The sequence below is a fragment of the Calonectris borealis genome, chromosome 16, assembly GCF_964195595.1.
Source record: "Calonectris borealis chromosome 16, bCalBor7.hap1.2, whole genome shotgun sequence".
NCBI lineage: Eukaryota > Metazoa > Chordata > Aves > Procellariiformes > Procellariidae > Calonectris > Calonectris borealis.
Genome location: NC_134327.1, coordinates 12,901,206 through 12,915,070, shown reverse-complemented (window position 1 = coordinate 12,915,070; position 13,865 = coordinate 12,901,206). Strand labels below are relative to the sequence as shown.

Genomic DNA, 13,865 nt, shown 5'->3' with positions numbered 1-13,865 from the left:
ACATCCTGTTTTCAAAAGCACTTAACTCCTCAGAGAGTTTAAGTTCCACTGATAATGACTGGGAACTTAAACTCCTAAATCTTTTCAGTCTTTTAAAATTTTTCCACTATACATTAGACACTGTATTGAGACTGCCAAATTGATTCAATAAAACTGACCAGATAATAATGACTTGCACAACTGCTGATCTGAAATGCAATAAAAATTGACCTACAGATGAAGAGTTGTACATCCCATTATCCTTAGATCCTTTATTCCTTGCCATATCCTTCCCTTTTAAGATGCATTTAATAACAAATTTACCTTTGCTTCTGTGTTCATCCCAAGTCCCCCATCTTGGTGCTTCAGGCTGGCGTGCAGCAGCTGGCAATTAAAAGACAAACAGAATCCAAGCAAAACATCTGGCCTGGTTGCCCTCACTAGATTAACTGCTAGGTTGTCTTTGCAATGAGCTTCTGATGTTGTGGGTGTCTCTCAGGTAGATTGGGTCAGCTCATGTTGGCTTGTGTGATTGTGCTTTTCTGCTCTTCTCTTTTATGCACATCATTTTTTAACTAATGGTATCTTCTAGAAGTCATTTATGTCACTTTACATCTAACTTTCTGCTGCTGTGTTTCTCAAATTATTAATATTTGAAAGACCATTCATAGATAGCATTTCTCAAAAAATAGCTCTTTACCTGCCCAATGCCATCTGTTTGGACTGTGCAAGCGGGGGGATACTATTCTTTTGCCATCTCTTTACAAAGTACAGGCTGCATACACAATTTGCAACTCCCTCCAGGGCAAAGAATAACAACCAATTGGGGTATATGTAGAACAAATGGGATGATTCTTCAGAGATCTTCTGTAGCTCAACCAGAAATAAGAAAGTATCAGTTGGAAAAGCTAAGCCTTTCAGGAGCATTTTGCATTCATTCCTAATGTCCTGATAATGCCACCTTGTGTAACAGCTGCCTGTGGTTGTCACTGCCCCTCTTGTGATAGTTCTGAGTCCACAGCTGAGCAATGGGAGGGACTGTCAGAACATTTCTCAGCTGCTTCAGCAAAAAGTTCAGCTAGGTCAGCGTCAGATCCCTTCAGGAGCAACCAGCTGACTGCTGGACAGAACTCATAGGATGTCCATGTCCCACTGGCTGTGCTGCAGGGATCAGTAACATCTGGTGGAATGGCTAGAACAGACGGCTAGTGGCGCGGAGAGGATGAAGGATCTCAGACTGCCACGGTTGTTTCTGCAGTGATCTTCTCTCACCACAGCTTTATTTCTGAGCCCTCTTTACACAGACAACAGCTGTGGATGTGATTTATCTCACTTAACTTCAGACATAGGAAAGGTATATGCCAAAGTCTAAAGCAGGTTCCTTTTACAATGATTGGAGATACACCTCCAAAGAGCTATTTGTCTAACTTACTGTAGATGGCTATCTAAGGATGAGATGAATTGCCTTCTGAACTGTCTGTTTTTTTTTTCATGGGCTATAGAAAGAAACTGGAGAATTAGCTTGGCCTTTAGCATTTAGCTTTTTGATCTGTAATTTGGGACAGCTAAACCACCTTATGGGAAAAGTGGAACAAGAGATTGAGGCAGAGAACAAGAAGAGATCTAATTATTTCTATGAAACAAGAGAGGAGTGAATACATGGAACAGACTTTTCTTCTTGGTATCCGAGTACATCTCCTGTGAATTCCCAGCGCTGCAGATACTACAAGGCATTGTGGTTGTCTACTCATGTGATGCAAAGCAATCAGACTCTTAAGTGAAGTTCACTGACAGAGCTGTGTGTTGGAGCCTGCACAACCCTCATCTCTCTTTGACTCAGTGGAGAAGGACTGAAAACTATATTCCCCCTTGACTTCTGGATGTGAACTCAAAGAGCAAATCTGTAGCTGGAGCACATTCCCAGAACTGCAACAGAGCAAAAGGGGACATCATCATTTACACTAGCTGAGGAGGTGCTTCTGATCTAGATCCAAATGCTGTCCATCTAAACTGGAAGAAATTAACCTCTGCATTTTTGAAATATATTCAAATCTACAGACTTGAAAAGAGGCCGTGAATTTCCCTAAATGTCAGTGTTGGAATCAGGGTGGATTCCAAGTCCTGAACTGGCAGATTTGAAGTGCAAACTTGGAACTTGGGCTGTAGATCGTTGCGGTGTTTTTCATTCTGCTAAGTCTCACTTGTGAGGTATTGCTTTAAGCTACCAACCACTTCCCTCCTCACATATACAGGTAATGTATACAAACCTGGGCTGCTCATCACATCTACGAATGCCCACCTAGGCATTCAGTAGTGATTGTATGGTTGAAAAACTAGAAGCAATGATTGAGAAAAAATGGAAATTGGAAATGTTGTAAATGTTTGTTGTAAACAGTATCACAACTGAATCCAAAGCAGACTCTCAGCCTGATCTTGTCAAAGTGTAAAGATGTGACAAGTTTTATGTTGGAGTATTCTTTGGGTGTTATTATATTGTTAGACAGCACTTGGTGTATGATTTGTGATCAATAACTGGACTTGCAGGTACCACTGAAATTCAGATAAATTCTCTAACTCAGTCTAATAAAGAGAAAAATTCAAGCTGCAGACCCGAGTTTGAACTGGATGCCATGCTTGAACACCAGAGTTCAGACCAAGCTGCCTGACAGAGACGTGTCTGGATACCAGTTGTATATGTCTATCTAAGGTAAGCAACATTTACATCAAACCATTTTAAAATCAAATCACTCAAAGTTTTTAATTGAAGTCTGGAAACATTTCTCAGGAATTTGTATTTTAAGTTTAAAAGGAGTTAACAGAAAGTCCAGGCAATTGCCCTATATTTGGTATGCTACTTTTTCTGTAAAAAGGTGTAAAGCGTAGAATAATAACCGCCTTTCAAAGTCTATTATTGGAAAATTACTTCTTCTTTTCTTTAAGAGCTCACAAGAGGTTGTTGAAAAATTTTCAGATGTAGATTGTTCTTTGGAAAATGTCATTGAAAAATTGGCCACTAGAAAATGCAATTGGAAAATTTTTCAATGGAATATTGTTCTGTTACAAAATGTGTTTTCATCCAAATCAATTGGCTATGGAAATGTTTCCATTATAACATTTCATTTTTTAAAAATTTAAAGTATTTCAATAATACTGAAGCAGTCCTTTTCAATCTTTCACATACTTTCAATGTTTTACTTAAAAACATTTTTTGTTTTTAATTTTTTTATTTTTACAGTTGAAGTATTTTTTAAAGTCTACATTTAAACATTTGATTTGATTGAAACACTTGTTGAAGAAAATTTTGTATTTGATGTTTATATACTACAAAATAATGGAAGTAATGGCTTATAGCTATCAGATGTGGTATAATGTCTATGATCACGAGAAAAAATCAAACTGAATCTGGCTTTGCATTTTGTTTAACTCTGCTGCTAAAATGATGTATTATATAAGTCAGTATCATGCAGTTCAGCACACTGGGGAATTGTTGCAGGTAAAAATTTCATGCAAACTTTATTATACAGAATTTGATACTCCTTTGAATCAGGGTTCTGGCTGGAGGCTAAGCTGTCAATCGGTCTGTCTGCAGCACAGACAGTTCTGGCAGCACAATTTGCAAGGGAGTAGGAACACACACAAAGCAGACTTTTGCCTATGAACTTTAAGTGGAGATAGTTGCCAAAGCTGGAAAAATGCCTGTAAACCTGTTAGAGGTTTCTGTATTCTTTTATGCCAAGCTATTTTCATGGCCTAGGGTTCGAAAACTCGGTAGCAAGGATGAAGTCAGAGAGACACTATTCAGGTAGACTGACTTCAGCTCTGAGGGGTTCGGATTGTGTGAACCCTGGAGCTGTCAGGCGGCTTACAGCACTGCATGGGCACGTAAGGCTGAGGTGTTTAAGCAGCAGTTATTATGCTGTCCCCTGGAGACTGGAAAAGCAAGACACAGTCAGGGGTTTGGGACTTCTGGGAGAGCAACATTCTAGGATTTTGCAATTATTTGAATTGAGTATGCCGAGTCATTCAGCATTAATCAGCTTATACTGTGAAGCCTGTATCAAATGTGTTCCCCTTTGGTGCAGTTACTATTTCCCTTGCTCTCGTTCAGTTCTGAGAACTGAATAGTATAGCACTATTTTGTGCTATATACCATTCAAAGGTACACAAGAATTCAACCAAGAGATTGTGATTCCTTTCTTATTTTTGTTTTCCCCATTTCTCCTGCTTGCTCATTTTGCAGAGTTCTTGTTTGCTCGTTTGCTTTCCACTCCATGTAATGCGTGGGCTAATTCGGGGTTTGTAGCCCTGAGATCCTTCGTCAGAGGACTACTCTATGCAGTGGTCTAGTGCACCAAATGATTAAGGGAATTGAAACTGTAATTCCAGAAAAACCTTGTGCTTTACCAGACTTGTCTGGAAGAAAAAGGAGGCTCTCCCATGGCTTTGGAGACCAAATCCCGGTATGATTTTTGGTTCAAGCACAGTGAATATGGTTCTTTTGCTCTGGCAGCTTGGATGGCAGTACAGTCATTGCCTGGGCCATCCTCCTGGCACAGCAGGAGTTACACCAGCATCGCTGTGCGGGAGTCCTGCCCACACAATACCTGGAGGAACCAGGGTAACCATTCTATCTGACACTTTCCTGAACAGAAAACCTAATTCAGCCAACACAGTGCTGAAAGACTATGATACAAAATTTCCTCCCGTATCTTCAGGTACTGCGGAATTCTGCTGTGCTCTGAGAAATCACACTTGATATTTCTGCAAAACTATCTCTAGCCCTCTGGGATGATCCTGGACCCAAACACTGAAGAATCTGTGCCATTCTCATGGACGTTCCCCTGACTCTTTCTAGTGTAAATTTTGATCTCTGTTTCTGAGCCTGCAAAAGCAAACAGAAGGTCTCCCATTCCTGTAGTTTTCATCGGTAGAACTAATGCTTTTTTATCAAAAAGGTGTCGTTAACATCTTTGCACAGATAGAGCAAGTGGTCAGAAGCTGACGTGGCTTGTCCACACAGTCAGCGACACGGTCTGGCTCCCCAACCCCTGCGCAGTGCTGGCTCCCCTCCGTCTACGCTGCTCTAGTCTCAAGACTCTGAACGAGAGTATAATGCAAGTCTGGCAGCTGTATCAAGGATTTGAGTGGTAGCTGCCTTAAGCAGTGAGATTTGTAGTTTGATTTGAGAACCCTACCACTAAGCCAAGTTAGAACAACAGGAAGCTCATCCACCCTCCCTCCCCCGCCTCCTTTTTTCTCTTCCTCTGCTGCAGAAACTTTCTGATGTTCAGATCAGAGGCTCTCCGGGGTTAAATGCACCATTAGTCACCGGAAAAAAAGGGAGAAAAAGACCCTTTAAAAGCAGATGGTGGATGATAAAGAACCTGTTTGAGAGTAAATATCTACAACAGCATGTCTGCTTCATCAGATATTAGCATCAAAAGCTGTCTGACAATTTAGCAACAAACAGCAATATTGATTTTCTTCCAAACTGCAGATACAGAAAGACAAAGATGGAGAGATGGCTCTTTCATAGGATCCCGGTCATGCCTGGGCAAAGAACTAGACAGGACCGCCAGACAGTAAAGTACCTGCAACGCCCAATCCCAACAGCGTAGTAACAGCAGTCTGCAGGTTAGAGGTTGTTAAAGGATACACAAGATATAGTTCAGCTCCAGGCTTGTCAGGACTGTGTGGAGAATGGAGTGTTACCATCCCAGGGATGAAGAACTGGGGCTGGGGTCAGGACCAGGCTGTTCCCACAAGGGAAAGTAGTGTGAATTAGTGTGGAAGAGCCCTGGGATGCAGCCTGCTTGCCTTGTTGTTTTCAGAAGATATGTGAATTAATTGCTACAAAGCAATCTGAACAGTAATAGCTACCACTCCACCTGTTCTTCCCTCAGATACAGCAGCCATCCTGACTTTTCAGGGCACTGGCAATATAGCCATTTTGCCACCTTGGCAATCTGGAAAAATTCTACCTGAGAACTAAGATGCGACTGTTTTCTCCTTTTTTCTCTGCCCCATTAGCTTCTTTTTCACAAGTTGGTAGAAAAGCCTTCTTGTGGTCAGCAGTCAGATCTTGGAACCATTTCTTGATGACAAGTGTTGGGTATATCCAGTTCTTTGGAGAACAGCTTCCTTTTTCTGATTTAAATTCACTGCAACTAGTGGTCTCACATCAATTATGTACGCTTCTCCTTGTCTCTCTGTCTGAAATGTCAGTGAATCTGATAATTTTTGCTCACAGAAGAAGTGGAGAACTAACAAGCATCTCTGGCATAGCCTGCAGTGATTGCATCTACCAAGGCATTAGCAAAACAGCAAGGAAACAGAAACAGGCACTGAAACTTGCTGAAGTTCAATCCTCTGCTCATAAACCAGTATTCAGAGAGTAACTCCTAACACAGTGCTTAAGAAGGCACCAGGGCACATCAGGACAGTGCTCAGGAAGGGCTACACAAGGCAATCCCTAGCTGGGGTCATGGGGACATCCAGAATGTTCAGGAAAGAAATAAACATAGTAAGAAATAAAGAATAACTCATAATTAAAGTGAGACATTTATTCCTGGCATAAATGGACACAATTCCATTACCTTTCAGTTCTGTCCAAATATGCACCAGAAGGAACTAAGCTGGATATCGACTCTGACTTAGTTGGAGTTCTTTATAGTAACATTACTGTATTGTTAAAATACTGGTTTAAGAGTCAATTTTTGGCTGTGGCCTTCATTTCTACACCCTAGAGAAAGCCAGTAGGGTAAACTTCTATTAAATGAATGTGAAAAATTGATGCCTGGTTCTAAGTGCACTTTTATAAATATAACATCAATCCAGTGGCTTACAACAGCTTCTCTCCCAAACAGCTCTGCCTTCCAAGCACTGCCTGCCCTGCTGTAGTAATGGTCTTTCTCTGACCAGCCTCCTGAAACAGTCAAACAGTCTTCCAAAGACAACCTTACACTGGTGAGATTTAGCTTTGTCATTGTAGCACGTCTGCAGCATTTACTTCACCATATCCTGGTGCTGAGCTGATTTGCTCATTATCAGATTGCTGTTTATTAATCAAAGCAGTAACAATGGGACAGAGAAGCTGGAATACAGCACAGACAGTGCTTCATTTGTTCCAATTGATTTTCCTATCACTTTTTATTACTACTATTTACTTTGTGTGCCTCAGGAAGATTGAACTGCACTGTGTAGTAGGGGTACACATTTGAATTTCTCTTCTTTTTAGCTCTTGCTATTTCTATTATGATAGTCAGAACAGTAGGTTCTTCCAGCAACTGAGCCATTAGCTTCTCCACTATAAAACACCGTATGGAGATTTTGTGATAATTAGACTCCACTAGTGTGTGAAGTCCTGCAGGTGGAGTCCTAGGGAAATCCATGAGAATCATGGATACCAAGTACATCTGAAAATTAGATCTCCAAGACGACATCTTACTAATTCTCAGCACTGACAAGAACCATTGCCATAGCTAAAGCAGCTAGAAGGTATAATGGAAGAGCATACAGGATAGGCATACACATACGCTGAGGCTAGGACGATGGGGTGGTTTCAGGATGAGGTTTTGTCTTGCAGGAAATAAATGGAGATGATGGTGATGATGATTTTTCCTGCTTCTTCCTAGTTCTTTTCTAATGTCTTAGATCACTGTTCACAAGCTGGATCTTGCAAACTTCAGCCAGCACATCTAAAACATCAGGGAAAACCACATGATTACTGTCAGGAGGTATGTGGTGGTTTACAGAAGTTGATGCATGGGTCAACAAAAAGACAAAGGATGGCACATGCTGTAAGATTGCATTAATTGTCTCCTTTCCATAAACAAGGCTCACTGAGAAGAAAAAGCACTGAAAAACTATCAAAATCTGTGGTGAATCTCCTATTTTCAGCACAGCTCGGATTTCACTCTAGAGATTTATAAGCGTTTGAACTATATTTATTCTGAAATTGCCCCATTCAATGAGTACAACAGAAACCCACGGTTGGCTGCAACCGTAGGTGTGAGATGCAGTTGCATGGGGAGGTGATGAGAATATATTTTTTTAAAAAGCTTTGTTTTCTACATTAATTTTATAATTAGCCTAATTCAGGAGTGAGGAGGCAGCTAGCAGGTGGTAGCATGTGTCATTAATAAAGTTCAAAACAGAAACCACAAATAGTCAGCTGAGCTGAAAGTTTCCATGGGCTCTTCACTGTTACTGGAAGTGTGAGAGTCCCTCACACAGGAATTTCTTTCTTATCACGTGTTTTATCTTGCTGAAATGCTGTTTTGTAACTTAAGCAGAACGTGTGAATGTTTGTGTCTGCATGTGCAAACACACATCTGTGTGCACATGTGCACCACACAACGGAATGACTCTATATAGACATGTGCAACATTATCCTCTTTGGGAACATGGCACATGACATCAGGTAGAATTACTCTTTTTTTTTTAACAGCAGAACTGCTTCTTTTGTTCTACTAGCAGAAGCTTTTGGTTTTTAGAGCAGAAGATGCTGAGTTGGAGTGCCCTGGCCCCCTCTCTGAAGTACATACATACACTTGTCAGTTGTCCAACAGTGTTTGAGTAGTATGTCTTTGAGCTTGTCTGGTGGTTCCCTATCCTCCTGCAGCTGATGACCTTCAGCTGCACCAAATAATTATTTTCTCACTGGGTTTTTTCAGAGGCAGTAGGGGTAATTGAATGATTGTAAAATAGGACACTAGGCCACTAGGGGTTAAGTGAAAACTAAAATAATGCCATCTACAGGAACATTTTTTGGTCACACTTAAGGTCACAGTCAGATAAAGGGTTAGGAAATATCAGCCTGAGACTTTAACATCACAAATGGGTTTCTGCAAGCACAGCTTGTGAGTGATGGGAGGGGGCGAGGAAGAAGGGAGGAGAATATACAGATACTGGTGGTGGATTTAACCCGGACTGAGTTCAGATGCCTGGGTAAGATTCACTTGAGCAGTATTGATCAGAGTGGAAACATTAAGTATCTTTGTTAATCTGGCACTGTTTCATTCATGCTGTATTATTATTGTTATTAGAACCTGTGATTTACTGTGTCCAGCCTGGATCAAGTTCAGCAGCTGTATTTCTCAAGATTGTTTTTTCACGCTTTCTTACTGAAGTGCATTTATGGCAGCAGAAGTCTTACAGCTTTTACAGAATGATGTCTCCCTCCAGTGGTGATGTGGTACAGCTTCGGTTTCCAAAATCAATTAGGCCATGTGAGTCTGAGTAAATGGGTGTGCATGACAATACACTTTTATGTGAAATAATTTTGTGACACATAGAAGAAGAGAATGACCCTTCATTATTAGCCACCTATTTTTATAACGTTTCTCCCAGTAGAACTACCCTGTCTCTTTGAAAATCCTCTCTTGTATAGCAAGTCTCATTTTAATACTATTCATTTTAACAAAATAGTTTAATATATGCAAATAGCACTGAATTCCCACTCAATTTGCATGTTTTACTATTTGAATAGTAACAGTTTCTATCTGCTCATTTCCGAGTTGTACAATAAAATACTGGGTTGGGTCCCATTACCCTGTGGCATGAGGTAATATAGTGCTTTAGACATTTTGTAGAAAAAAATCTCTTTGGATTAAGCTGTTTTCAGTTCAGAAGAGACATGTTCAAGCCCTGGTCACCTTGCAACAGAAAGCCATATGATACAAGTGCACTGGGGTGAAGAGATATTGATTTACCTTCTGTAAAATAAATGTAAAGTCAAAAGCCTGAGCATTTTTCAGCACCTCTCCAGTACTCTGCCTGATTTGTGTGACCCTTGCTGCAAGCCTCAAGTCTCAGACCTTCCACTATACATCTCACACCTTTCTAATCATCCCTGAATTGCAGATTCATATTATGAGTTGCAAAACTTGTGTGGCCTGTGTTGTGAGCCACAAGTACTCCCTTATTCATCCATTTTGTGATCCTTACTCAAGTTCTCTATTTTTCCCATCTCTCTCTCCTCACATTTCCATATCTGAGATGAACTTCATAAACCACTTTTCTTAACCTCCCTATGCCTTACTATAGTCCCAGTAGAAACAGTGCAATATTAAAAAGGATATTAAAATAGCAGAGATACCTCAACACGGGAAACGGCAAGAAACATTATTCTATTTAAACCAGTATTTAGCGTTAATTATGCTTTTCCTTCCAATAGTGAATAACCACTCAGTGCTGAAATTGCAAGACTTGCTCAGAAATGGTTCCATGTGATTATTTGATTATGTCAGTGGTGCTTGTAGTTACCGTTCTGCTGATTTCATGCCAAAACAATGGGCTGTGATGGCTCGAGAATCAGCTAAACAGTTCCCCTTCTTCTGAGTATCATAAATGGATTGGAGAAAACATATTTGAGCATTTTTCTTCTGAGCTCTTTCATCATCAGAACTGTGATATAGAGTAGCTTTCTTCAGTGCTCACTGTATCACAACCGTTTGCTAAAATATGAATATATTTTTGCAGATAAAATGTTATCTTGTCTCTTCCAAGAGAGTGCATTCTCCTTCCGTTTATTTTGGGTTTCTGGTTGTACTTTTGCCCTGTCACCTACCAATATTCATTGTATGTTTCTTCCTCCTTCTCTTCTAGCCAAGGTTATAAATTAAAATTCAATTTCATTAAAATTGTAAGTAATCATTCTCTGGCTCTCATTAGTAATGATTCGGTGCAGGGGGATCCCGGCTGCTCCCACAACTGTAATTCAATTGGACTTACCAGCTCTTGTTCACAAATCGCTTGAGCTGCACTTTCTTCACAAATTTATGGCATCAGCGCTGTCCAGAGGTTGAATTACAGCTGCAGGTTTGATCAGGGACTGCATTATTCTGCATCTAATCCCTGCATTCTGACAGCAGCGGGGGGGAGCACTGTTGTTTTACAGGAACTGTGCATTGTTCTTCTGCTTTATGTCAGGGGCTGAATTGCCTTTGGAATCAGGGAACTGTCAGCCCAAAGCTACAAGCAAACAACAAGCTCAAAATGACATGGTGTATAAATAACAAACATGGAGACAGTCAAAAGCCAGCACTCCTTCTTCGGCACTCTCCTAAATTACTGGAACGGTGATTGACCACAGACTGTGCTCTTGCATCATCGGGTGCCATCTGAATATATTGATGCTCTCTGAATATATTGTTGAAATGTGACTCCCGGCTTTTACCCAAAATGAGGAATGTTGATATTCACTGGTGGCAGAAAGTCACTTAAACATTGATTAAATATTTCAGCCAGAAGCCATATTCATGCATTCATTCATATACAAGCCTTTCCTCTCGAGCAGTGATCTGCAACCTATGGCATTCTTGGCAAAAAGGGTACGTCAGCAGATCTGGAATGGCATGCAGCAGGATCTGTGCCATTTTCCACAGAAGTAATATGTCACCCATCAGCTGACAGCCAGGACTTTGCCTCCTGCAAGGCTATACGCCCCCAAACCCACTTGTACCCACGGTTTAAACCCAGTGGAAAACAGAAGCCTTTACCCCGCCTAGAACCACAGCGTTGTCATTTAGCTGACTGAAGCAGGGACTCGTGGCTCTTAATTTGGAGTTGATCTTCATTAGGACCAGAGAGGTACACACCCCAGACAGATTTAACCTCAGCTTGGAACAGGGGAAAAAAAATGGTGCATTGCCTTTGAAAGTTTCTCCTGCTTCAATGTATCCATATGCATGTGCTCCAACAACACAGAGCAGATCCGTAGCTGTATCAGTATCTAGTACTCATTTAATTGAGCTTTACTGTTAAATCATTAATGGCAATCACTGAACATGGGGCAATAAGGTAGCTTCGCCACTGTTCTGCTTCTTGTGGCTTCTGCTAATTTTCTTGTGTAGTTTTGCTTGTTTTAATAGCAAAATCTTTCATATTCTGGTTTTGCACAAATCCTGGGAGGCAAATTATAAGAGATGTGGAGCGATTTCTGTTGACTTTAATGAGGGTTGTGTTTTTTAAAAACTACTTTGAGAGGAAAGTAAGGTCCTTTTATTTCTTTGTGCAACCTTGCCTTTTGTATGTGCTTTGTTGTTGGAAAGACTGACATGAGACAGGGTACGGGAAATGTCTGCTTTCATATGACAACTCAGAGCAACAGCATTTGGTCCTGGATTGCAGCTTTCAGCTGAGCTGTCTGAATCACCTGTTGTGTGCAGTCCCTTGAGGCTGCAGACTCCCTGTGGAGGATTCTCAGTCACTGTTTCCCAGGTGTGTTCCAACACGTTTTCAGTGTATTTTAGTTCCTTCATTTGCTCATTTTTTATTCCTTTGCAAACTGAAATATATTTTTTTCCATTCCTAATTAACTCCCTGCCACCCTGCTTGTGGTGAAACCTGATTTATTTCTCCTTCTCTGCACTGAGAGGACAGGATACTTAATCTCCTCTGGGTGGACGCTGAAACACCGTCTGAATAAAATGCTGATCACTCATCTGGTTAGTTCCTGCCAGCTCTTCTCTGCATTCCTGCCACCTAGGTTTTGCATCATTTGCTATCATTTCTTTAAATGACAGAGTCCCTTCCTTCTCCATTTTTGGAGACTAATAATTCCTAATTAGTTAGTAGTCACATTTAGGTGTGCATGTGAGTGTTTATCCTTTCATATTATCTGTAAGACCATGAATATTCACAGGCTAGAAAGGGTTGTTTGGATATATACTTTGAAAGGGTATTAAGCCAATGGCTACAATTTATTGCACTTGCTCTTTTTTGGGGGCATTTTTTTGTTGACAGGGACCTGCTTTTTGTATTAATGTCCACTTGGAAGCTGCAGAGGAATAAAGGTGGGTTGGGATCTCCCCATTCATGGAGCAATCAATAAACATGTTGTAGAAACAAACAAATATAGCAGCCCAATGAATTAGCATTTTGAAAGCCTCTGTGTTTGATACCCATCTGCAAACCAAAGAATGAATATCAGATATATGTGGATGCATGCATACATGTTTGCAGTGGCAAGCTCTCTCAGATGGCAAACACTCACTGTAAGTGCCAATGTTTTTGCACATCTTGAAAATATTTGTGTAACAATGGGAAGAGAAAAGATTGCCCATCTGCAATGTGTAGTGGAAAATTATGTGGGCAGAATGCACAACATGTGCTAAGTGAAGGGAGCCAGGTGAAGGAGGTGAAGAATCAAGATTTTTCTTCTTCATGCTGAAGCCTTGAGAGACCCATTTAGTGACATCTCTAATAGCACGTTTTTCAGATGCGCATCCATTCTGCCTCTCCTTTGAAACTAACCTGGCCTGAGAAACTTAACAATGAATTCAGCCAGAGGGCTTGGAAGCCTGGCCTGCCAGCCCATTAATGGTCTCAGGCAAATACTGTGGACTTTCTGCTATTTATTCATCCTAAAGTGTAGGTGTTAAGAAATATGAGGTTGGTAAGTGGGTGACAGGCATCTGCAAGCGTCACCTCAGCAATTCAGGTTAGCAGAGAGCCTTGGAGTAGGATTGTAAAAATTGCATCATTTGTAACCTTTTCAGCACCAGCCTTTTAAAAAAAAAACTGTAACCAACAGCTTTGCTTTGGACATGAAGAGAATAACTAAAGAGAACATCTGTTTTCCCTTTAGATGTGGAACTGCAATAGCAAGCCATGCATAAATATTATTAAGGCTTGCTAATTTTCCTATGAGTTTGGGGAGCTATGTGTTACCCATGGAGATATTTGGTTCTGCATCACCAAATGAAAAGTCATTTTAAAAACAATGCAGAAAAAATGGACATAGCTTGGCAGCAAACACGTTAGGTTGTGTTCTCAGGGAGCTCCATTTTCTTTGGCTTTTTTTTCGCGCTTTATAGATTTGTGCCTTTTTTCCCCTCTTTTAATGTCACTCATCTTGTTTTCCGATGACTTTTTACTGACAA

The 13,865-nt window shown here is 40.7% G+C and overlaps 1 protein-coding gene across 1 annotated transcript in view; it reads right to left on the bottom strand.

Moving 5' to 3' along the window:
- Positions 1 to 5,634: 5,634 nt before the first annotated feature.
- The window catches only part of EIF3B (eukaryotic translation initiation factor 3 subunit B), a 396,012-nt gene continuing 387,781 nt past the window's right edge, over positions 5,635 to 13,865 (bottom strand). Inside the window, exon 19 of the mRNA XM_075165314.1 lies at positions 5,635 to 5,651. The gene's annotated coding sequence lies outside the window, so the exon portion shown is untranslated. The remainder of the gene's footprint in view (positions 5,652 to 13,865) is intronic.